This window comes from Lissotriton helveticus, chromosome 4_1, assembly GCF_964261635.1.
Source record: "Lissotriton helveticus chromosome 4_1, aLisHel1.1, whole genome shotgun sequence".
NCBI classification, from domain to species: Eukaryota; Metazoa; Chordata; class Amphibia; order Caudata; family Salamandridae; genus Lissotriton; species Lissotriton helveticus.
The window spans coordinates 142,526,022-142,552,615 of record NC_136063.1 but is presented as its reverse complement, the minus strand read 5'-3'; the positions used below and the strand labels follow the sequence as shown (position 1 = coordinate 142,552,615).

General features: G+C 44.5%; 1 protein-coding gene and 1 long non-coding RNA gene across 15 annotated transcripts in view; one reads left to right on the top strand and one right to left on the bottom strand.

The window, feature by feature from the left end:
- The window catches only part of LOC144828428 (uncharacterized), a 205,381-nt gene that overhangs the window by 102,344 nt on the left and 76,443 nt on the right, over positions 1-26,594 (top strand). Inside the window, exon 2 of the long non-coding RNA XR_013610446.1 lies at positions 11,336-11,443. This is a non-coding gene — a long non-coding RNA (uncharacterized LOC144828428). The remainder of the gene's footprint in view (positions 1-11,335; positions 11,444-26,594) is intronic.
- Positions 17,749-26,594, bottom strand: part of PLEC (plectin) — a 1,130,647-nt gene continuing 1,121,801 nt past the window's right edge. For all 14 annotated transcript variants that reach the window (XM_078686563.1, XM_078686567.1, XM_078686564.1 and 11 more), the window contains one exon: positions 17,749-19,986. The gene's annotated coding sequence lies outside the window, so the exon portion shown is untranslated. The remainder of the gene's footprint in view (positions 19,987-26,594) is intronic.

Here is a 26,594-nt window from a genome sequence, read left to right as displayed (position 1 = left end):
AAAGAGGAGTAGTCGTAGAGACCTTGTGACTCTAAAGTCTTCTTCAAACAAAAACAGCTTGCAACATCTAGATGGCAGGAATATGCAGAGCATATGTATCTACAGCCACACATTCTACAAAACGTTTGTTGCAGAAAAGTAACTTCTCCCTTTTGCATTGTGAATCTTTCCTGGATTCACATCCTGTGCATTGATTTTTTGACAGTGTTGTTTACCGGAGGTGGGGTGAAGTGTGGGTGGTTGCAAAAAGGTGATAAAGAACCTTTTGGTCCATATGTACATCCCAATTTGCATGGATATCCACACAATAATGTTTTGAGCAAATGCGGACTGATGACCATGTCACAGGCATGCATAGGTAATTGATGGAGACATTGTTTTTAGAAAAGCTAATGTTGCCCGTTTTTTTCCTTGTGGAATATGCTCTTGGTTTATTTTCAAGCATTTTGCCTGCAAAGGTATAGCGAGTTTGAATCATTAGCACAATCCATCTTCCAGCCATTCCAGTGGAAACGGAGACCTCTGTTTGCTGTTTTGTTCCATGAAAAGTGTTTGCTTTTCCTTAGCGCTTTGTTTCCTGCACATAGTCCATGATTGCACTCCTTACATTAGTGTGAGTAGCGCTTTTTCGGTTTGTGTTTTTTGGGTGTTGGAAAAAAGCTGGTATGTCATTTGAGTGGTAATCATGTAAATAAGATGCCATCTTGGAAAAGATGGGTTTGTTGCCATGGCCACAAATTTTGAATCTGCAGTCAGGGTTCTTGGGTGGTCATGACCTGTAAGTCACTCATTCTATGCAAAGATGAAGTGTGAGTAAAAAGGTCATTTTGAGTGTGAGGTATTTTAGCTCTGCTTCGCCCATCTGTTCGAAAGAATGTTTCATGTGTTGTGACAGTACCAGGTTAAAGCTTCGTGTGGCAGGAGGAACTGCTCTTGGTAGAGAAACTAGGTTTGACCCTTGTTGCAAAGTCATCCTGTGCCCTGGGCACCCCCCAACTTTTTGCTGACTGATGCTGGTGGTAACTGATTTTGACTGACCCTGGGCTCTGCCTAACCAGGCCCAGGGCCAGTGCTGAGGTGAAAAGAACACATTAGAATACAGTTGAAAACACCTAACATACACTAGGGTACAATATGGTATGGTTGGGTGGGGTACCCTTGTAATTGGCATGACCCACTTCATAGGCTCCTAGTATATAATAGGGCAGTAGATTGAAACTATCTAGAAGTCCCCAGTACCCTGGGGTATGGCAGTTTATAGGCCAGCAGCTTTATCTGCATTAGCATGTGTGCAGTGCTGAAGCCTGAGGTCAGTTTAAAAGCAGCACTGGTTGCCAGGACTGCTTTTAAACAATAAATTGTGCCCAAACTTGGCTTTGGTGGTAGGGGCACCTAAAATGGAACACCTACAATGTTTTGGCATATTAGGGACACCCAGGGTCTCCCCTAGGTGTCCCAGGGGTGGGGGGGTCAGTTATCTGTAAGGTACACCCTTATAAAATAAGTTTTTATATGCCTGGGTAAAGTCAAATTTCCCATTTCACTCCCCACATTGTGTTAAAGTGCTGCTCAAATTCGACTTTGATGCTAGGAGCAAGGAGGACCTGCACTATTTCTGCAGATTCAGAACCCCTAAAGTCTCCCCTAGTTGCACAGCGGGTGGGGGTCCTGTAGAAATTAGGGAAATACTTATAAAATATGTTTTTATAAGCCCTTGTGCTAGAAAACTGGCCCATGTCATTTTCTCAAATGCAAATCTCATGGCCCATAGGTTAACATGGCAGGAAGTTAAAGAATAACTCCTGATAGGAAGGAGATAGAGCTAACTTTCAAACTCTTACTAGAATGGTAGGGAAAATCCAACAGTATTATATTGTTGAATTTCTCCTAAAGTGTAAATACAAGAAGTTATAAGACTTTCTTGTTTGTAAGTCCAAATTCAGCCTTCCAGTGGTCTGCCCTGATTGGGCAGAGTTAAGTGGATTAAAGAGGTGATAAAGAACCCCTTGGGTTAACAACTATGCTGGGAGGGCAGTGTGCTGCTCTATAGGAATGCCAGGCCAGGGGGTGGAGTCGTAAACCATGCTCTTCAAAGGCAGAGAGGAGGCCTGAGTTTCAGTTTCACTCTTACACTTTTGACCCAGAGTCAGGGCTAGGCTTAATGAAGGTATGTGCAGATGGTAGGGGGAGAGTCCATGGAAATAAGCCATCCCAGGGGGTGTGTTTAGCCAGCTCTTACCTCCTTGCTGGAAAATCAGCCATTATGGATTTGGAAGATTGGTGCACTCTGGGACAAAATAATGCCACGCTCTACAGGATGTGGTCATTCATAACTATGAGGAGTTACCCTGCTCTCATTGGTCAGAAGTGTACCTGGTGCTTGACCCTGAGAATTTTGAATAAGTATCTGAGAGGGGCAGACCCCTTCAGATCTGCTGCTTGAAACTTACTGAAGCAAGAAGTGCCCTGCTGAGAAGTTTTGCTGTGCAAAGATTTCTAAGGCCTGACCTCTGAAAACTGCACCATCTGAAAACTGCAGCCCTGTGGATTACCTTGCTACAAAAAGACAAAGAAGTAAACTCCCTGCAAGCTACAGGTTAACAGAGCTCACCTGGACATGTAATTGTAATTGTAAATTGTAATTGTAATTTATATTTATATTTATATAGCGCTTTATCACCAACGGTCTCTAAGCGCTTGAGAGAAGGCAACTGCTTTGAATTATTGGTAGGGAGACAGTGCTTACTGTGAGGCCCAGGCTTCCTTAAAAAGTAGGGTCTTTAGTTGTTTCCTAAATGGGAACAGGGCACGTTCCTTTCGGATGCTAACGGGGAGCCTGTTCCAGATCTGTGGAACACTGATGGAAAAATCTCTGCCACCAAGGGAAACCAGGCGGGATCGGGGGCAGACTAAGAGCCTCGCCTCCGAGGATCGGAGTACTCTGGTTGGAACATAGTTGGATAGGCTGTCTTTGATATATTTTGGTGCCTGGCCAAAGATGGCTTTATGTGCAATACAAAGTCCTTTGAATTTTATACGTTGCCTAATCGGCAGCCAGTGGAGTTGACGCTGAAGGGGGGAGAGGCATGGGTGCAGCGGGGGACCCAGCCTGGAGTACCAGTGGATTTGTAAGGGTTTTGTTCAAGTGGATTGCAGCATTGAAGTTTCACACTTTCAAGGACCCTCTTGGAGATTCCAGAACCTTGGATTGTGTGTTGGATACTTTGGGACCTGCAAGAAGAACGCCAGGAAGGTGTTCTAACTGGACCCCGCTTGCTGAAGAAGGCACAACACAGTGGTGAGAAAATTCTTCAGAAAAAGTTCTAAAGGTGTGTCCCTGTCAGAGAAAACAAAATGACTGAAAGGGGCACTGTTGGTTTCTAAGCACTAGAAAGTGACTCATCTTGAAAAATTAATATCTCTGGTTCCCTACAGTGGATTTTTTTTGTGTTGGTCTTTTAAAAGATAAAAATATAACCTATTTTTATAAATTGGTGTTGAATTTTTTAGTTTGTGTTGGGTCTTAATTATTTACTGAAATTGTTTTTTTAAATGCTTTACATACCTGTCTCTGAAGTTAAATCTGTCTGCTCGCAGCCACGTTACCAAGGGTTGAGCATAGGAATAATTTTCTAAGACCTATGCTGGGTCCTACCACGTGTTAGTGGCCTTATTGCCAGTGGCAGACCTACATTTGCCCCTACCATTACCCACTTTCCAACATATGGAGCTCAGCGGTGTGGATGAGGACTTGTGTTTAAAAAGTACACCTTTCAGTGAATGATTTAAGATTATAAAAATCCTCTAAATTGCCTTAGAACAAAACTTTAGAGTTTGATTTTTGGACTAAACTGTTTTTAATCCATTGTTTTGATTTTTCCAAATTGTTCTAAGTCTATTGTGCCTAGTTTTTTGTGACCCAAAACTAGGGAACCATTGAGCTGGACCTGGCTAAACGGTCTCAGTTTAAGATGGCTGATCTTAGGGAACAGTGTAGGATTGGGGGCTGCATGCAGCCAAGAAGATGAGGAGTAAAGTGGGCTAAAGAACGGTGATGGATTAAACCCAGATCTTTTGACTGGGTGTGAGTGTTTGATTGATTCAGATGCTCTGTCCATCACCACCCCCTTTTGTACCGCTTTTGGCCGCCATAAGTGTGGCAGGGTATGCTCAGACGTGAGTCCCTTGCTCACTTTGCCACTGGATTCAAGCAAGTCGGGCTGTAGACGGCTGGAATGCGAGAAACCGGTCCTCGGAAACTTGTTTCCGGTCCAGGGAAGACATGGCTTGGCAGTACGGACTGGACTGTTCCCATGAGGCACAGGGTCAGACTGATTTGCATATGGCCATGTCTGAACTGGGGTGGGAGAGTGGGCTAAAGAACGGTGATGGATTAAACCCAGATCTTTTGACTGGGTGTGAGTGTTTGATTAATTCAGATGCTCTGTCCATCACCACCCCCTTTTGTACCGAAGAAGATGAGGACGGCAGGGTTGCTGGAGTCCCTAAAGGCCTGGGCCAGGGCAGCTGAGGAGAACCCAGGGGGTGGGAAGATGTTTCCCTAACCTCACCCGAGAGAGGGGTGAGGATGAGACCTTTCCCATTGTGACTAGTGTTCGCCAGGTGAATCAAGGTGGTGGTGGTGGGAGTCGGGAAGGGTCCCTTACTAGGGTACCACTACTGTCCCTTGCAGAGAGACAGCTTCAGGCTCAATTAGAGTTGATTGCCTTGGAGAAGGAGAAATTCGAATTGACTAAGAGAAAACAAGAGAGTAGGAGTAGGAGGAAAAAAGGAATGGTGGCAGCGAAGATGAAGAAGATGCAGAGATGGCCTGGGGTGGTACATTTAAACCTAAACTTCCCAAGGGCATAGTACCCAAGTACACTGAGGGGGATGACATTGACAGGTGGCTAGCTGCTTTTGAGAGGGCCCTTAAAATGAATAGGGTCCACCCTAGGTATTGGGGTGCACTCCTGTGGGAGTTGATTCCAGTAGCTGGGAGAGGTCGGCTCCTGGCCCTGAAGGGAGAGGATGCAGAATCATACTAGCAGATGAAGGCATGCTTAGTCAAGAGATTTGGTCTGTCTCCAGAGCAGTACAGGTTGAAGTTTAGAGGCACCCAGCAATTGAGTTCAAAGTCTTGGGTAGACTTTGTGGACGTTTCAGTAAAGGCACTGGAAGGCTGGATTGTTGGTTACAAAGTTGACACATATGAGGGATTGTATAGTTTGTTTTTGAAAGAACACATTGTGACTAATTGTGCAGAATAGAAGTTTTATGCCTGTATCTAGTGGACTCTAAGCTGACAGACCCCATAGAGCTGGGGGAATCAGCTGATGAGTGGGTGAGAACTCAGGTTTCCATTCAGCACCAGGGGTGGTGACCAGAAGAAAGGAGGATAGGTCCCTCCCCAGGGGAAAGCCCAGGGGAATGAATGTAAAAAAACTAAGGAGTCCCCCAAAGACCCACAAAAACCTGCACAAGGAGGAGAGCCTGAGTCAACCCAAATTCGAAGGGAAGGGGTTTCAGGGAAAGCCTGGTAGGTTCTTTGATCCCTCAAAGGTGGGCAGTGCTATGACTGTCAACAGCCAGGGCACAAGCAGGGAGATGCTGTCTGCACCAAGAAGCTCCCCCCTAAGGGGCCATTCACAGGGATTGCCAGTGTCAGTGTAGGGGTGGAGAGTGGTGCCCCAGAGAGGGTTAGTCAGGTGGTGTAACTAAACTTAGTATCCCTGGGAGGGTTGAATATTGCCAGCCTTGCTGCCTTACCTCCAAAAATGGAGAAGTACAGGCAGAGGCCTAAAGTGAATGGGACTGGGTTGAGGCTATCCGAGACACTGGGGCTAGTGTAACAATGGTCCTGGATGAATTTGTTCCTCCGAGAGGTTGTTACCTGGTGAGTTTCACCAGGTGACATATGCAGACATCACTACCAAACTCCATCCTATGGCTGTGGTGGATTTGGAATAGGGAGGTGTGACAGGCCCTTTGAAGGTAGCTGTGTCAAGGGAGCTCCCAGTCCAGTGTTCACTGGGCAATGATCTTGAAGCCTCTGTGTGGTCAGAGGTGGAGAGAGGACTCCATATGAACAAATTGGAGCTCCCTGAGTGGGTATGTGCTGTGACTAGGTCACAGACTAGCCAGAAGAGAGGGGCTAAACACTTGGACCCTGGAACAAAGGGCCAAGCACCCAAGGGCCAGGGCACTGGGCCTGCTCCGCCAGCCTAGGGAACACCAGAGGTGCAGGAAGAATCTAACCCTGATGGGGAGGATCTGGCCTCAGAGGGAGGGACTCCATCCCTGCCAGAGCTGTCAGATTTGGCAGAACTGACAGGAGCAGGTGAACCCTCCAGAGAGGAGTTCAGTCAGGGACAGCATGACTGTCCCACCCTTGAGAGCTTGAGGTGGATTGCTTTTAAGCAAGAGGAGGGGGATGACAGTGGGTTTCACAAACTCTACTGGGAAGATGGACTGCTTTATACTGAGGCCAGAAACATCAAGGAGGGGGCCACCAGGAGGTTGGTGGTGCCCCAGAAGTATAGAGAGTTCATCCTGACTTTGGGTCATGATATCCCCTTAGCAGGACATTTGGGACAGACAAAGACATGGAACCGGTTGGTGAACCATTTCTACTGGCCCCATATGTCTGAAAAGGGGAAGGAGTTTTGCACCTCCTGTGTCACCTGTCAGGCCAGTGCCAAGGCTGGGGGAAAGACAAAGGCTCCCTTAATACCACTGCCAGTGGTTGGGGTTCCTTTTGAAAGGGTGGGGATGGACATTGTTGGTCCCCTGGACCCACCTACTGCATCAGGGAATAGGTATATCTTAGAGGTGGTTGACCATGCTACTAGATACCCTGAAGCCATACCTCTTAGAACCAATAATGCTCCTGCGGTGGCTAGAGCACTGCTTGGTGTGTTCACCTGAGTGGGTTTTCCAAAAGAGGTGGTGTCAGATAGGGGTGCGAACTTCCTGTCCAGCTATCTGACTGCCATGTGGTGTTAACTACAAGTTCACCACCCCTATCACCCACAGCCAAATGGTCTTGTTGAGAGATTCAACAAAACCCTTAAGGGCATGATAAATAGGTTGTCTGAGAAACTCAGGAGGAGATGGGATGTTCTCCTCCCATGCTTACTGTTTGACTACAGGGAGGTGCCACAGAAAGGGGTTGGTTTCACTCCCTTTGAGCTGGTATTTGGACACCCGTTGAGGGTGCCATTGAGCCGGCTAAGAGAGTCTTGAGAAGCCTCTTAAAGAAGCTAAGGACAATGTGCTCGATTATGTACTAGGCCTGAGATCTAAAATAGCAGAGTACATGTACAAGGCAAACAGGAAACTGGAAGACAGCCAGATGCTCATGAAGCACTGGTATGATCAAAAGGCTACTATGCCTGAGTATACTCCAGGACAGTTGGTGTGGGTGTTGGAGCCTGTGGCTCCCAGGGCCCTCCATGACAAGTGGAGTGGGCCCTATCCAATCTTAGAAAAGAAGGGTGAGGTTACCTATTTGGTTGACCTTGGCACCCCCAGGAACCCTCATAGGGTCCTGCATGTGAATAGATTGAAATCCTACATTGACAGGGCAGATATGACCATGTTACTGGTCACTGATGAGGGTGTGGAGAAGGAAACTGAGCTTGTACCCGACCTCCTCTCCACTAATGTGCAAGATGGGTCAGTGGAGGGAGTGGTACTCTCTCCCATATTGACAGACCAGCAACACAGAGACTGTAAGCAGGTGCTGGAGCAGTTTGCTGGCCTTTTCTCTATGACCCCAGGCATCACTGAGTAGTGTGTGCACCACATTGACACTGGTGACAGCCCACCTGTCAAAAATAAACTGTACAGGTTGTCTGACCAGGTCAGAGCCAGCATTAAAGCTGAGGTTGCTACAATACTGGAACTGGGGGTAATTGAACAATCTGAGAGTCTGTGGGCCAGTCCAGTGGTGTTGGTACCTAAACCCAATCCTCAGGGGTGACCCAAGGAGTAAAGGTTCTGTGTGGACTACAGAGGATTGAATGCAGTCACAAAGACTGACGCTCACCCTATACCTAGAGCTGATGCTTTTGATTTGACTTCAGGTTACTGGCAGATTGCCCTCACTGATGGAGCAAAGGAGAGGTCAGCATTCTCCACACCAGAGGGACATTATCAGTTCAAGGTAATGCCCTTTGGATTACAGAATGCACCTGCCACCTTCCAAAGGTTGGTGAACAGGGTCTTGTCTGGGTTGGAACAGTTCAGTGAAGCTTACCTGGATGATATAGCTGTATACAGTTCTACCGGGGGGGGGGGGGGGTCACGTAAACCACCTAAGGGAAGTGTTTCAGGCCATGCAGCAGGCAGGCCCGACTATTAAGGCAAGCAAGTGCCAAATAGGGCAGAGTTCTGTGGTGTACCTTGGTCACCTGGTAGGTGGGGGCCATGTACAGCCTCTCCAAGATAAAATTCAAACTATTTTGGATTGGACAGCTCCTGTTACCCAGACTCAGGTCAACACATTCCTTGGACTGACAGGGTACTATAAAAAGGTTTGTTAAAAATTGTGCGACCATTGTGAGGCCCCTAACAGAACTGACTTCTAAAAAGAGGCCCAAAAAGGTGATTTGGACCCCAGAGTGTCAGACGGCTTTTGACACTCTGAAAGCTGCTATGTGTTCAGCACCAGTGTTACTGGCCCCTGACTACACAAAAGAATTTGTAGTTCAGACTGATGCTTCAGAGCAAGGGATTGGGGCAGTGTTGTCACAGCTAAATGAAGGGGCCTTGACCAGCTAGTTACCTTTATTTGCAGGAGGCTTCTTCCCAGAGAGCAGAGCTGGAGTGCCTTTGAGAGAGAGGCTTTTGCTGTGGTGTGGTGTGGTCCCTGAAAAAGTTGAGGACATATTTGTTTGGGACTCACTTTCGTGTTCAAACTGACCACAGGCCTCTCAGATGGCTCATGCAGATGAGAGGAGAATCCCAAGCTGTTAAGGTAGTCCATTTCCCTACAGGGAATGGACTATACAGTGGAACACAGACCTGGGGTTGCTCATGCAAATGCAGATGGACTTTCTAGGTTTTTCCATTTAGTTGATGAGGACTACTAGGGTGTAGGTTAGTAACCAATCACCATTCATTTGGGGGAGGGGGGGCTATGTTGCAAAGTCATCCTGGGCCCTGGGCACCCCCAAACATTTTGCTGACTGATGCTGGTGGTAACTGATTTTGACTGACCCTGGGTTCTGCCTAACCAGGCCCAGGGCCAGTGCTGAGCTGAAAGGAACACATTATAATACAGTTAACACACCCAACATACGCTAGGGTACACTATGGTATGGTGGGGTACCCCTGTAATTGGCATGACCTACCCCATAGGCCCCTAGTATATAATAGGGCAGGGGATTGAAACTACCTAGAAGTCCCCAGTAACTTGGGGTATGGCAGTTTAGAGGCCTGCAGCTTTTTCTGCACTGAAAAACCAAAGGAAATGATGGACGGAGCATTGACAATACAAGCACTCACCCCCAGTCAACTGATCTGGGTTTAATCCATCACCGTTCTTTAGCCCACTCTGCCACCCCAGTTCAGACATGGCCATATGCAAATAAGACTGACCATGTGCGTCATGGGAACAGTCCAGCCCGAACTGCCAAGCCATGCCTTCCCTGGACCGGAAACAAGCTACGGAGGACCGTTTTCTGGCATTTCAGCCATCTTCAGCCCGGCTTGCTTGAATCCAGTGGCAAAGTGAGCAAGGGACTCACGTCTGAGCATACCCTGGCAACTTATGGAGAACAAAGAACAACCAAAGGAAATGATGGACGGAGCATTGACAATACAAGTACTCACCCCCAGTCAACTGATCTGGGTTTAATCCATCACCGTTCTTTAGCCCACACTGCCACCCCAGTTCAGACATGGCCATATGCAAATCAGTCTGACCCTGTGCCTCGTGGGAACAGTCCAGCCCGAACTGCCAAGCCATGCCTTCCCTGGACCGGAAACAAGCTACCGAGGACCGGTTTCTGGCATTTCAGCCGTCTTCAGCCCGGCTTGCTTGAATCCAGTGGCAAAGTGAGCAAGGGACTCACGTCTGAGCATACCCTGCCAACTTATGGCTAACATTTTCTGCACTAGCATGTGTGCAGTGCTGAAGCCTGAGGTCAGTTTAAAAGCAGCACTGGTTGCCAGGACTGCTTTTAAACAGTAAATTGTGCCCAAACTCAACTTTGGTGGTAGGGGCACTTAAAATGGAAAACCTACAATGTTTTGGCATAGTAGGGACCCCCAGGGTCTCCCATAGGTATCCCAGGGGTGGGGGGGGGCAGTTATCTATAAGGTACACATTTAAAAAATGAGTTATTTTATGCCTGGGTAAAGTGAAATTTCACATTCCACATTGTGTTAAAGTGTTGCTCAAATTCGACTTTGTTGCCAGGAGCACTGGGGAAGGAGCATCTGCAATATTTGTGCAGATTCAGAACCCCTAAAGTCTCCCCTAGTTGCACAGGGGGTGGGGCTCCTGTAGAAATAAGGGAAATACTAATAAAATATGTTTTTATGAGCCCTGGTGCTAGAAAACTGGCCCATGTAATTTTCCCAAGTGCAAATTTCATGGCCCATAGGTTAACATGGCAGGGAGTTATTAACCCCTTCGCTACGGGGGTAATTACCCCAAGGTGCACAGGGGAAATAGGGGGGGGGATGAGCACTGCGCCACAATGTTCCTGACCAGTTTGTCAGCAGTGTGTTCCCCCACGATTAGTACTTTAGTACTGCTATTATGAGGATGTGATTTCTTAGCATTTTCTATTTGCATAAGCTGCAGTGCATCAATTTGTGGTGTTCCTTGCATCTGGAACATTGTGGTTACTCTCTCTTAGTTTAGTTCTCATTAATGTCAGTGATTCGTTGTTGTCTGCTTAATCTGTCATGCTTTGCTTTCCTGTCAGGTGTATTGTTGTAAATAGAGTTTCCTTTTGAATTGCCCATATCCATATGTCTAATGCTACCTTAGACAAGGCATAGCATTTTGTGCCCCATTGCTTGTTTAGGTAAAACATTATGGTAGGACTGTCTGTGTGAATCTGCACTACCTTCATCTTAAATTCCTTGTGGAGTGCCATAAATGTGTTTGATTGCCTCATACAATGTCCACTGTCCCCTGATCTTTAGAGCCACTATGCAGGATCTATCCATGATGATGGTCACTATGGGGAATGGTTGCTTGAAATGTCTGCTCTATGTTGTATTTTTTTTAACTCCACCGCTGTAACACTTTGTGTAGTTTTCATGTGACAACCACTAGATCCTCGAATCCTCTGTAATCATTGGCCATTACTTACAGGTCACCATTACAAAAAAGAAACTACTGGACCTCCCCTTCGTCTTGGGAGTAGCCAGAGGTACCGACGGACAGAGCGGGGCCTCATCACCTGAGCAGTTTCCAGGAGAGGTGAGGTTTGCTCCCATGAAATAATGGGAAAGAATCTAAGATTCCTGTGAAAATCGTCCTACATATCGAAGCCACAGAGTATGGTAGGATGTATCACACCAACCACTTTTGATTTAATTTGTTTCACTACACAGTTTGTCGTATTTTGCAGTATTGTAGTCTCCTGTCTTGAAGAAAGCCAGAGGTTAATATCACCTATAATGGCTGAAACATGTAGACTTGTTTAACCAACTAATGATCGTTATTATGTCAAACTATCTACACTCTGTTTTTAGTCTTGACGCTGTGGTAAGCACATATTAAAGTACTTTTAGTTACCATGGTACTCAATTTAAAATTTCACTTTTGATTCCATTACACTTATTATCACTGCAAAAACAGTTTTTCAGCACCACTGATTTTAGAAACAACTATTTCTTGATCCATCACTGGTATTTTGATACCTCTCGATTTTACAAGGTGAGCTGTGCTATTAAGTACCAGTCTTATCAATACCAGATGATGAAGTTCTTCCATCTGGTGGGCTGATGGGAATCCTTTCCAGTTTAACACAGGTTAGGGTGACGTTACAGACTCGGATTTTGCCTCATACTACCTCTTGTCACCGACCAGTAGTTTCTTTTTTGTAATGGTATATTGTAGATTGGGGACAGAATACTACTTGGTCTATAAAAATCTTTCCCTTGGACCCCTTATGAACTGTGTGTATTGCATTACTTACAGGTCTCCTATGTAGCCTGGTAATGTGTATAAGGGGATTGGATGATACAGTCATGCCCACTGTTTTCATTACAATATTCAACATCAGAACGTGTGACTTCTGGCAAAGGGTAAAATTGCTTCAGCTGTGTCACACCGCTCTTCTGGACAGCCAAGGCTTTGAGTCTGACTCTACCCTTACAAGGATCTTGTTCTTCGTAGGGTGAGATGAGGACTTCGCAGTGTTCACTGAGAAACCTAGAGTATACATAATCTTTAAGACCACATGTCTGCTGTTTTGGCATTGTTTGAACAAACTTACCTTTACCAGCCTGTATCTCTTTATGGGTACACATGTATTATTCTCTTTCACAAGTAATCTTTACCAGCTAGCATCTAGGTTTGGGTACACATGTAATATTGATATTCACAAGATTGCTGCTACCATAGTAATACACTTTGTGAATACATGGGTACTGACTTTAACTCAAAGTGTAAGACTTTGAATTGCTAATGAGTAATTTCTACCACAAAGTATTTTCCTTGGTTCATGCTCATATGAATATGGAAGTAGGCGACATTGAGATTTATAGCCGCCTTGCAGTCTCCCCTTTGTAACAGTTTGCACACCTCATGCAGTGTAGTAATTTTGCATTTTTGTGTCTTGACAGTCAGATATTGCCCTTAATGTCTGGGCTTAGAAAGTAAACTGAGTAAACCCGCTTATTTATTTATTATTTATTAAATGTTATATAGCGCTGGCCAGACCAGAAGGTATCGGAGCGCTTTACAACAGATTTAAAGCAGAAATCACAAACAAAGGCATAGGTAAACAAATGTTCAGACGACCCAGTGTGCTGTGTGTCATTGAGGTGTAGCAGTCCGGAGATATCCTCGTTGATTGCACAATGTCTTGGGCTAAACCTCATTCCGGTTGGAGGGAACGAGGATGGGGTCGGGGAGCAAGGAAGAGGTAGGTAGTGGTGGAACATTATCAAGGGGCTGTAAAGTGCAGGAAGAGGTAGGTTGTGGTGGAACATTGTCAAGTGGCTGAAGAGTGCAGGAAGAGGTAGGTTGTTGTCAAGGGGCTGCAGAGTGCAGGCATGTGCGTTTCGGCGGCGGTTCTCGGTTCGGGAAGGCATAGTTGAGGTAGAGGTCTTTTAGGAGTATTTTGAATTTTATAAATGAAGGGATAGTTCTGATATCGGCTGGGATGGAGTTCCAGATTTTGTGTGCGTTTCCAGCGATGGATCGTGGAGCAGTTTTTTGTTTGCGTGCTTTCATCTGAATGAGTAGCAAGGTGTTGGAGCTCCTGAGGTTTCTTGTCTGGCCGGCTTTCTTGAGTTTGGAGGCCAGGTATTCCGGTTTCCCTGTGTGCAAGGCTTTGTGCGTGAGGCAGGCGGTTCTAAAGCTGGCACGCATTTCGACTGGGAGCCATTTCAGTTCTCCGAGTGCGGGTGATAAGTGGTCATATTTCTTAACTCCGGTGACCATTCTGATAGCTGCATTGAGAGTTGTTTTTGAGGGAAGCTAGATGGAATAGCGCTATACCGGTTGAGGACTGCATACCCATAGTCGAGTCTAGATAGCACCAGTGATTGCGTGGCTTGTTTGAGGTCCTTGGGCGAGATGACGGGCTTAATTTTGTTGAGAGGCTTCAGATTGAGGAAGGCACTCTTCGCCGAGATCTTAATGTGTTTGGTCATGTTTAGTTTTGGTGTTAGGGTGATTCCTACAGATTTTACCGAGTTAGCCAGGGAGAGATTACCTTTATGGGCATTGATTGCTTTTAGCCACTCAACGATTTGAGGGTTTTCATATTTGTTGGAGATAGGGAGGATTTCGGTTTTGTCTTGATTGAGTTTAAGTTGGTTTGTTGATAGTCAGTGTTGAACTTCTCTAAGAGTGTTGTTGAGTCTTAGAATGTCGTTAATGGAGGAGGTTTCCAAGTAGATCTGGGTGTCATCTGCATAAAGGTGGACGGGGATGTGGGCTTTTTTGAGTAGGGTGGTGAGGGGTTCCATGTATATGTTTAACAGTTGAGGGGAGAGCACTGAGCCTTGTGGGCCACCTCTGCTGACGGAATGTAGGTTGGATGTAAAGGATTTTATTTTTATCCTTTGGAAGCGGTTGTGCAAGAAGGAGGAGAACCATTGTAGGACCACCTCGTCCGCACCTAAAATAAAGGCTGATTGTGTTCTTTTTTGAGGCCCTAATGGAGTGTCTTTCTTGTGCAGTGTGATGCCACCGTAGGATGGCTCCCTAATTTCCTCCTCCCTGACGCTCCCTAATTTCCTCCTCCCTGACTTACCTGATTTTGTTATTAGAAGGTGGGCTTCCCTTCGACCTAGGTGGTAGTCGTGCCTCACCTGAAGGAGGCCCTATTGCTTTAGCAATGTCATATTTCTTGTACGGATTAGTCCTCTGTTTGTCCAAATAAGCTGTCCTCTACAAAGAGCATGTTGATCATAGTTGTCTGGATTTCTGGTTTCAAGCCTGATGTCCTAAGCTGGGCCTTAATGTGGTGCTGGTGCGTAGCTGCCTACAAGCTTATTAGCTGTGTCTGCGGCATCCAGTGAGGATTTTAGACATTTGATGGTTATTGTCTTTCCCTCTTGGTTGACTGTCTTTTATGCGGTTTCTGAACTACTTTGGCAGATGTTACATGAAATCCTCAATCTTGTCCCATTGATGGGGACTGTATCTTCAGGGCAGGATGTTCGAATTACAGTGCACCATTGGGTAGCTACTGCTTTATCCATTTGTTGGCCTCCTGCCTCCACTGGTTGGCCCTCTCTAGTGGCAGGCCTGTAGATGCCAGTGTGTTAGCACTCTACCTAGCCCTCGGGATGATCAAGGATTCCACAGTTTTATTGGTGTTTATATGTTTTGTGTCTTTACCAGAAAGTTTGTATTTTTTCGCAACGCTGAGGGAGGCTGCCTAAAAAGAAGCCAGTTCTTTAAAGGCTTCTTTTCTTATTCTTTTATACTAGGAAGCATGGGTAAAACTGGTTTCTTTTTTTGGATGGTAAAAGTGTTTTTAGTGAAAAGCAGGGCTCTGCATTTTCTTCTTCGAGCTGGACCCCATACGTATATGTTGCTCTTTTGACTACTGCGTTATACAATGGCAGATCATCTGGTGAGGAGGATCTAACCAATCGGATTTTAGTCTCTCCAGAGAGTCAGCCTCCACTTCCTTCCACCCAGACCTCAACTGGACTGGAAGGAGGCAGGGCTTACGGTATTTCAGCGCCATTACACTAGTAATGCTTCTTCTCTTCATGTAACAGAGCCAAGTTTCTGTTTTGCTTGGGTCATTACATTGTGTGCCCAAAATTGTTCCTCTTGCACATTCTAGATTCTCAGGAGCAAGAACGTGCATGCTTTATACCCCCTGCTTATGGCCCTTGTGAAGGTGCATATTACAAACATTATAGGCTTCTGTCTGTGACAATTTATGATGACAATCTAAAGCAGGGGTCTCCAACCTTTTCTGTAGTGAGAGTTACTTCTGCTCAAGGAAAGTCTTCCTGAGCTACTAGCACATTTTATAACTGTAAAATAGTGACTACACTATGACTACCCAAATCAGGATTTTCAGTAGTTACCACCCAAGTATATCAAGTGAGGTTACCAGCAGAAATGCTGCGAAAAAGTTAATCAATATTAAATGCCTCCTCTTGACTTATGAAGTAACATTCAAATCTTGACATGCCCTGTGGCACAAAGGACATAAGCACAGCAGTATGTTTCCCCAGCTCAGCTTGAATGATCATTCACCAGTTTCTGAAAATGCACATTTTCTATTTATTACATTTTTCCACTGCGGGCAAACAAAGTCAATTTCCCAGAAGAAACCACATTTTTGAAAACTAAAACTACCTTTAAAATATCAGTTTTCAGTTTTTAGGAAATGCGCAAACCCAAAACATGAGCTTGTCATTTTCATCATGTACTCCCGTGTACAAATGCCACATATGGACACACTACTTTGATTTTCCAGGTATTACATTCAGATGCCATGGATGCTCACCATAGCACCACGGATGCCCGTATTATGCCAGCAATGCCCAACATTATACTAAGGCCACAGTTGTGCCAAGACTGTTAACCATAAGGGCCAGGGATGAGACTATATATATATATATATATATATATATATCAGTCATAACCATTAATATGCCAGGAATAGGTGCATATAGGCCAGTACTGCTTTAGTGTGTCAATGATGGCTGCCAGTATACCAAACCTAGACCCAAAATACTAAAATAGTGAAGGATGACCATTATTATGCCATTGGCGCTATTATGCCAGGAATGGACACAATTATGCCAGAGATAACACTTTGATGATGGGGGCTAGCATATACATTTAGCGGTTCTTGGCACCGGGTATAGTTTCAGGAAGCAATAGTGTTTATTATGGACACACACATAAATGTTGATGAATCTCTTAATTTTCTCTGGTCTGGATCATACCCTGTTCACATCAGGTCTTGGGATCATGCATCCAACTGACATTTTCACTCTGACTCCTCCAGTCTCACACTTTGGTGGGTCAGCATTGATTACTGCTCAGGCTACTGCTGTCATATTTATTTGATGGTGCACTGTTAAAAGATAAAAGAAGGACTACAACAATGGTCAATCTCATTGTGGCTTAATTATATTGAGATTGAATACATACTGTCATGTAGCAGGGCCTGTAGGCAGACATAGTGTGTTTGAGTTTAGTATGAGTTTCTCTCATAAATCTGTCTGGTTGTCACTCTAAGGGTCTTGAGATGAGCACTGCTGCCTTCTTTAATAGGCACATACTCTCTGAATTTGATGCTGGGCTTTACTTCACCTCAGAGAGCTACTTTGAAGATACTGGCGAGCTACCAGTAGCTCCCGAGCTACTCGTTGGAGACTCCTGATCTAATGGGAGTTTTTTCCATCACTTAGGCTTACTGGATTCAGAAGTGACCAAGGGATAGTTGCACCCTCTGTCCCCACCCTAACCCTTTTGGTAGAAACCCAGCAGAAAGCCCAGTCCCTTTTTTGGTACATATTTCTTCACTTCTGAACATTTTCTTAATTAGTCAGGGGCATTGCATTCATGTCGGTCTTTCCGTGTGTGCGAACGGATCTAACCAATTCTCTCAAATCACTGTCTACCCAGAGCGTGCAACACTGCTTCTGAACATCACAGTGTTAAAAAAAGACTCTGAAGATGGCAACTACTTACTGTGCTATTGTGGGCTTATGTTACACGCCGCTTGAAGTGTCATGGCTGCTTGTCCGATCGATACACAAGTGTAAAATAGGGCCCGTTTCTAGACCCTATCACTAAATGGCTGAATAATGGCCAACAGGTCAATCCAGAAGAGACTCATGCAACTAAACTGACCCAGTCTGCTCAGAAAAGCAGAGCTATAGCCCACATGGATTATGTATTGGCAGTAATAAAGTACTGAAGGTGCTTAGTACCAAATAAAGTCATCCACACACTACACCAAATATCTCTTTCAGCCAGTGGTTTCTGGATTCAAAGAAGATCGCTGGATATGCACATTTCACTAGGTACCCAAGCAGGACCTAATAAAAAAGGAAGAAGCAGAGAGCATCATTTCTGTATTTAATATAATATCCTTTCCTATTTGAGAGGCCACAGCTTCATACTGCCTGTTTACAAACACTTCAAGTTATTTACAATTATTTTCATTTATTTACTTAGTGTTTTCCCCATTGACACCCACCCAATCCCTCCCCGCCACAAAAAAGAAGGTATTATACACTTTTGTAATTAAGGCCGTACCAGGACCTCTCAGTCCTAAAGTCTGGCCAATATGCCACGGCTGTCCTGAAAATGCTCAAAAGACTGCCACCAAGAAGAGCGGTTACAATGGCTGGCTTATCGTACAACTTGAGGAACTGGAGAGAAGCAGTTACTGACAGTTTGGCATGCAAAATAAAACAGTGCAGTTATGTTTGTAAATAATACAAATAATAATAATCATAACAACATACCAACATGAGCTGACACATGATGTGACAAAGTTGCACCGAGCGCATAGACACATAAGGTTCGCAGGGATATGCTGCTGTTCAGGAAAGAAACGACTCCCAATGTAGGACAGACTGTGAGAGGGATGTTTGTGCGGGTGATGCTAAAGAGCAGAATGCTGAAACAGCCATTTAGGAACTGAATGTATCAAAATAATAATACCGACATTTTTGTTTCCTACGTCTCTAATATTTACATCCACGGTATAGCATCCTCTGTAGCTCGCTGGCTCTGATGCCTATGCATCGAGGTCAGGAAATAGAGAAGGGGAGGAATTCTGCAGCATTGTGCCCAGACACATATTGAGAGCTGGAAGGTTTTGCTACATCACATCCAGGGTGGGGTTGTCGGAGTTGGAATGACAGGCAAAGTAGCCAGGTGCATCATGGTCAAAGCATGAAAGAGGGGTAAGAAGCTCCTGTACTCCATGAAAAAGCAGGTTATAAGTGGCTAGCCTCCACTGTGTATCATTGCCAGGAAGAGGTTTTCGGGAGATGGCACGCAGACAACGAGGCAAGGAAGGGGAGAAGTTGGTAGATAGGTCAGCCAGCGCATTAAGGAGGCTGACTAGTACAATGGCTAAACTGACCTTTATGTCCTAAACCACTACCATTCACTGGAAAGCGATACCAGTAACAGCAAAGGATCAAGGAACCGCAGCAGAGTGGTGCTGCATTCAGCACACATCATTGGTGTCTCTGGACTGGCCAATGGAGACAGGCTTGGTCTTTGCTCAGCACACTTGCAATACCAGACCAGCCCTTTTCCGATTACAGTTGTCGCTCATCACAATGGCAGGCCTCGAGAAAGGGATGAAAATCTCGTCTTTCAGTCGACCTAAAACTTTGCCACTGACACCTCAATGCCCTGGGTATCAACAAACAGGGAAAGACACATTTTCCTCCCCATGAGCATTTATCAGTTCTTTTACAAAATGAATTTAATTGTTCTCCTAAAATCGTTAAAAATATGATTAAAATGCAAACAGTGTGCCAGGGTGTAAACTTTTCCGGTCTGTTAAATGCCGATGGGTTAAAGATAATGCTGGAGACTTTGCTACTTTGGCATGATATGCCCATCGTTCATTATTGCTGCAATCTCGCTATAACATTATCTCCTAAGGCTACATAACATTATTGGACAGGTAGTTCATGTGCCCTATTTGTTGACTGTTAATAATGGAGAATGCCAAAGGCATCCACGAGTCCACCAGATTCCAGATGAAATCCCTGAGATATATTGAGTTGCAATTTAATTGTATTGAAAGCACCAACAAAAACACCTTTTACCCTCCCCACCTCCGTACTGCTTGGAGAATCTTCTAATGGTCTTTGTCCAGTTCGGACCTTCTGTCATGGTCACTATCATAACATCTATAAATGCATCCATCAGCCCCTGCCCACTACCCCATCAGTCCAGAGCTTTCTTTGTGTCGATCTTTGTCTTTTTGTATAATTCAGGCATTGTGTCTTAGAGTACAGCTATCAGTGTTGTAGATCAGATGAACAAAGAATCTCAAGGAGGAAGTGAGCCCTGGTGCCCACCTCAGCACCGTGCTACGTGTTGAACCCACTAGTGTGATGCACCAGTCTTGCTGAAGCACAGCTCTCCAGTATCCCAGGACAGGGCAGATGTGCAGGGGCAAAGTTGGTTTACAGGTGTCTGGATACATGTGCAGGATGCCTTAGCAGACTCCTCAGTGCTGAATCACAGCCCCATCCCTTTTCAGTACTGTGGTACAGACTCCTCGCCAGCAGGCAGGAGCAGCTCGGGTTCACACTGGATATCCACCAACACTAAAACAAAGATGGAAAAATGAAAATAAAATGATGCCATTTAGTTTAATCAAATAAAAGACGGCACATGAGATGAAAAAAATAATATTGGAATGAATACACCTTCGCAAAGCAGAGCAAGATCCCCAACAACACATAGCCATATGCTAAGAAAGATCATAAAAACCTTCAGTTCATTAAACAAAAGTTGAGACCAACATCTTACCATTCCCAAAAGGCAGGTCTAGTCAAGCAACTGCCATTCACTGAAGCAAGACCCTCACCAGAAGGCAACCTTTAAATGAAACGTGTCCTCAGCAATAATTCAATATTCACTAAACCACGGCAAACATACTAATAATTGTATAGACCCAGTCCAACTAAAGAAAATTTACTTAAGTGAAACACAGAATAGCAAAAAGCCAGCCACTAATGCCACCAACAAACTTATTTATTGAAACAATGCCCAAACCAGCAACAAATCAACCACTTAAGCAGTGCCCAATCAAAAGCGAGGCCGACATAACGAGCCATCCACTAAAGTAATATATACATCATCAGAACTCATTTCACTAAAGCATGGCCTATACCATTAGTCCATCATTCACTTAGGTAGCGCCCCATCTGCACTCGTCAGTCACTAAAACAAGGCTTTTCAAAAACAATTGATTATTCACGAATGCAGTATCCCAACGTTTGCTAAAGGAAGGCCATACTATTGACAAAGCATAAGCCACAAACTCTCCACCAATTAATACTTATGATTTAACAAATGACTATAATTGTCACATATGCAAAGTCTTCATAAACAACACATCGTTCAAGAAGCCAGCATCAGTAATAAGTCCTTTCAGTACTGAAAGACCTCAGAAATAGTCTGCTGTTTAGTAAGAATAATTACAACAGTAACCATCCATTCACTAAGTAAGATCCACACCAGCAACCTACTATTCGCTAAATCAAAGACTAGAGCGGAGACCCTAGTCTGGAATCAAATCTGGGGTCTCAGAGGGGATCAGAGGTAGAAAGCATAGGATGCGCCCTCGCCTACACATTTAACTGATCCTCATTAAGATCATGGAGGATCCTAAATGTATAGAAAGGGAAGCTATACTCTTAATCAGGACATCACACTGTGTTGTTAGGTAGACCCTCACACAACCCTATTGGTGTCATGCTTCATCATCGGGTCCCATCCTGGGCCTAAAAACCAGGACGTGTTCGACAATATTCCAGGGTGCACTGTGAATAATTTTTCTTCCTGGGGTGGTAGTTTAAAAATACCTAGGAACTCCAAGGTATTCCTTTTGTTCCTTGTATGAATAAAATTAAAAATAAGGGGGTGTCTATGGAGGTACTGGCCCTACACCCTATCTGTAAGCATCAACATGTTTCAGCCCTACATCAAGGAGGCCAGCCGGTCCAGGGCTTTCATCAGGATTTTTAAACTATGCCTAAGAATGCGATCTTTGTCTGTCAGTCAAACCAAACTAACTTTGTCAGGACAATCCACAACATGCAACAAATATTTGGCATGCATTAAGGACAATAGTGCCCTTGTGTTTTGATCAGGATGTTGTATTTTGGATTCCCTATATATGTAATGCTAGGCTACATGGGAGGAGTGTAGGACATGCCCCTATGGTCACCCATTTGTCAAGGGTAACATGTCTCCTATTCACCTACTTGGTCTGCGTATTCATAGCGGGGAGGTGTTGTGTATTGTCCTGACAAAATAGGTTAAGTTTGAATGACAAAGACTGAATTTTGGGCATGGCTTCTAAGTACTGATGAAAGCCCTGGACCGGTTGGCCTCCATGAGGTAGGGCTGAAACAAGTTGACGCTTACAGATAGGGTATAGGACCATTACCCACCATATACACCCCCCTTTTTCAAATTTTAATCATACCTGTAACACTGCAAATATAAGGGATACCTTGGTGTTCAGAGGTATTTTTAATCTAAGACCATGGCACGAAAAAGTATCCAAAGTGCTCCATGAAATATGGTCGATCCCATCTTGGATTTGGGGACCAGAATGACACCCGAGGATGAAGCATGACATCAATAGGGTGTGTGAGGGCCTACCAAATAACACACTATGATGTCCTGATTACGGGTATAGTTTCATCTATATATACATTGGAAATTCTGAGCTGCAGGAGGATCAATTAAACATGTAGGATACCTTTTGTGGAGACTCAGAGTGGAGACCCACCAGTCACAAAAACAGGGGTCATATTAGCAGCTCACCATTCTGTAAAGCACGTTTCAACACCAACAATATTCAGTCCATTTACAAGTCATAGAAACATCACACACCATCTTCTTAGATTTAAGTTAAGCAATGATTAAAACAGCTACATAATCAGCACACGTACACATAGGAAAAATAGCCTCCATTTTCTGCAAAGTAACTGCCAGTCTTGCTGGCAGCCTCCACCCTACATTTATGCGAGCATCAAAGGTAAGTCCACTAATTCCACTGTTTTATTAGCAGAGGTTACTCCAACACTCACACAGCAAATGTATCTTCACCAATGCACCATTCTTTTGAAACCCCACACCACATTATTTCACATTGCAAAGGCTTCATCATCATACCCACCATTCAGAAAGTTAGAACCACGGCCATACTTTTATCAAGTAAAATGAAACAGATTTTGGGAAGAGCACTATTTATGCTAAAATTAATCTCTAATTTAAATGTGTGTCTGGCTCAGTTGTGTAAGTGTTGTACAAATCCTTGCAGTACTGCCAGTATGCCACTGCAGGTGTTTCTATTAGACACAGGCCATCTTCTGAAACCCATTGGTGCATTCTTCCACTGGTAGACATTATGATCTGCCATGCTGTGCATGGGGTTAATATATCTATCTCATGACATTAGACTGATCTTGTTTTAAGTGCAGACAAACCTATTACCACACAGAAGGACGGGTGCTCAGTGTTGATTTCCTTTTTAGGCTGAGCCTAATGGCAGCGCGCATTCGCTACTCGCTCTGCGAGGCATGCAATAATCGAGTATGCTTTGGAAGCCTCGCCTTCTCTCCACTCATATTTTTGATTGCCTGGTGTCATTGTCCTGGGTAAATGCTGGCTTCCGATTGATAATGAGGCTTGTTAGTCCCTCCTTGTTACCGCCCTGTCGCCATTTGTTACCTCCCATGAGGACTGGATCTTTTATCGTGGCGTTACACGGTCTCCTTCATAAGTCGGTAAGCACTATTTTTTTTATTTGCCGTGCGGGCTGAAAGGAAGCGTTTCTACTCACTAATGTAACAAGCATTTGCAATTAAATAGGTTTTCATTTACCCGAGTTTGAGCTATTGACATTGCAAATAACAGTACCTTTTATTTTTGTTTTTAAAACATCAATAAAAGGCACTGTCATTTACGATGCCAATAGCTTAAACTTGTGTAAATGCGAGACCTATTGAATTGCAAATGCTTGTTCCTGTTGGATGCTGGGACCTGTTCTCTTTACTGGGAATGTGAGAGTGCCTGACTGGTGCTCCTGAGCTGTCACCCTCCTGAGAATACAGAATGCCATGTAGCATTTTGCTAGGAGTGAGGGATGGCAGAGGCTACTTCATATGCTAGATAGAGCACCTGTTTTATCACAGATGGAGAACAAAGATTAAATGTCTCCAGGTTGGTTTAATCTGTTGTAGGAAATTCATCTATTGATAAATGGGCAAGGTTGCGTTTGTAAACAGCATATTTCACTGTGTAGCCAATACTAGGGGAGTTGTACTCTGTCTGCATCATACCAAACTCGGCAGGTAATAATCAGTAGAGGGGTGTAACAAACCCTCTAATCTTTGTAGACAGCTGTGCAACATCCCCTATCCTCCCTGCAATCATCATACTTCACAGCCTGTAATCGATGTTGTTAGAAGGAACCTTGTTCACTGTTTCTACCGCTTCCCATCACTAAGGATCGATACACTGACTGTGGATTACATCAGTCTTTGGTGTAGGGAATGCATTTTACAACTCATGACTCACCATTGTAAAACACTCCAGAATGTATGTTTTAGACGGTTTTAAAAGCCAGGAGCGAATGTATTCTGAATGCACATTCTTTGACGACGGACAACATATCTCACAATCTGTAGCCCTGTTTGTAAACAATGCTTCCCAGCCCACCCAGTATGTCAACACTTGAAACTCTCCTATGTAAAGGCCCTTTCCCTCTTTAAGTATCTTCTCATTTAGGATCCACCCGTCTTGCTGTAAAGAGCCATTTGTCAATTGTCAGTGAGATGCCTGTTACTCCTCCCAATATAAATAATCTTTCTCTGCTAGGTGATTCTTCCTATAAACATTTGAATATATAGTTGCACAAGTGGAATCCCTGGATCACCATTCCCAAAGATTTTCTTTTATGAAACATTCCTGTAAGAGGCAATCTTTTCTATTCCATGTTTTTGGTTTCAAAAAAGAAATCCAATTAGCAAACAATTCATTTGGCTGAAAGCAATATTATAAACTGCCTCTTTATAAAACCCCGACAAAACTGGAAAATGTAGCCTCCAAAACGGCTGGGCAGAGTGCTCCAAATAGACACTGCACCGTTCAGAAACTCCAGAGTCAGCCCGTCTTCCCATCAGGCAATGCAGGGAGTCACCTCAGGGATAGAGTGTTTGTTTGCCTCAGCTGGACGTCAGCTGCTCTGCCTCACAGTCCACTGGTTCTAGTGAAGCAAGGACATTTCTGTCTGCTCTTCAGCCCATGGTGTGACCAAGTCTTATTCCCCTTCAGGACCCTCAGGCCACTCGTCAGGTTGATGGCACTTCTGCTCCTGGTTGACATAGAGGCACTCTCATCGAGACAGTTGGCTGCGAGATTGTTGACGTTCAGGATTTCTGGATTTTCCCTGTATGTGTCTGGTGGTTCCTTTTCTCTGTGGTTGATCTCCAAGCTGGGGACTACGAAGACTATGAGGCATCCCCCCCATCATCCCTACGGTGCTCAGAAGCCAGGCAGCAACATCAAGCGAGAAGGTGCAATCTATTTAAGAAGCTCTAGCATCTCTGGAGCCACGTTCTTCCTCTAAAGAACTTCCTCCTAGTTCTGTTGGTGGAGGACGAGTTTCTAACACCTAGCGTTCCAGTGGGTCTAAACCTCCAATGCCACATTCTCCAGCATTGCAACAATAGAAGTAGAAAAGGCATGGCATGACAGGATGAGTCAAAGGAAAAGGGATTGTCACTCCAGCAAAAGAAGCTCCAACAGGTCTCACAGATCCAGATCTCCCAGCCCTCTGAGAATAATCACATCATCTTCAGGATCTAGTGGTCTCTCAGTCAGGTCTGCAGATTTACCGCCTCTGAGAGTGTCCCTAGTGGACAATGTGATATCTTCTAATTTGGCGATGAACAGAGCAGCTCAAAAATGGAATATTGAAGAACTGCTCCTGTTCAACAGAGATCAGTTATTTTCTAAATTCTTCCTGATGGTTGCTCGGATTCCAGGTCTGCTACAGGCTACGCTGAATACTTTTCTTAGGCCTGCCTTGGTAAAATCTATTAACTGTCCTCTCGAGAGAGAAAAGTCCTGAATCGGTCATCTCATGTGAGAAACACCACTTCCTGTTCCATTGGTAGTATTTGTTGCCAGGAAATGCTTCAATGTTTCTTGATCAACATTCACAGCTCAACCCGAATAGGTAAATAAAAAAATGAATTTGGTTGGAAACAAAGTTTGTACAACTTCAACTACAGCCCTTAGAGTTCCTAGTTCCACTGTCCTGCTAGCTGTTACAACATAGAGCTACGGAACTCTGTGGCCCATTTTCTTGCATGTGTTCTTGAACAAAAACGGGAGTATATCAAAGGTATCCTTCAGGAGGATATGATCATGTTGAAATAGACTATTAGTGCAGCGTGCAATTCATCTGATGTGACAGCATGCAACATCTGTTATGGCATCTCTTTGGAACATCTTTGACTCCTCAAGCACAACATGGAAAGCATGGGCATGCCTTTTCTAGATAGTCTCTCTTTGGATCTAATGCCAATGGTCAGCTTCAGTGCATGAGAACAGAGTTAGAAATGTTAAACTCTGTTGTTTTAGATAAAAAGAAAGGAATCTGTAAAGGTTCATTTTAAGAGTGAAGAAACAGGCCAAAAATATACACTTGTATCCTTTGGAAAAGGCAGCAACAGTTAGAACTGCAAGAACATTAACAAAACCATTCTCTTCTCCCATATCCCCCCCCTCTACCCTCACCACCGAGATAAAAATCTAAAAGTAGGGGCACCTAAAGAGCTTTTGATAAACACTTACAACAAATAATGACTCTCACTCCGTCACAACCATTCAGTGCTCTCGTGGGTGGGGACATTTGAAACCATATTCCCTCATGGCAAGTGATAAGTAAAGACAACTGGATGTCCAAGTCTTTACAATTGAAGTTTCTGACACAAAAGATAAAGGGGCATATTTACGTTTCCTGGCACATCCCTGCAGATCAGCAGAGACGCACCAGGAAACTTGCGACACGCATTTTAATCCTTGCGCCACCACGGATGTGCCGCATTTACAATGCGGCACATCATGACGCAAGGAATTGCAGATGCGTGTCGCATCTGCTGCCGTAACCTTGGCGCAGTGCTGGAGT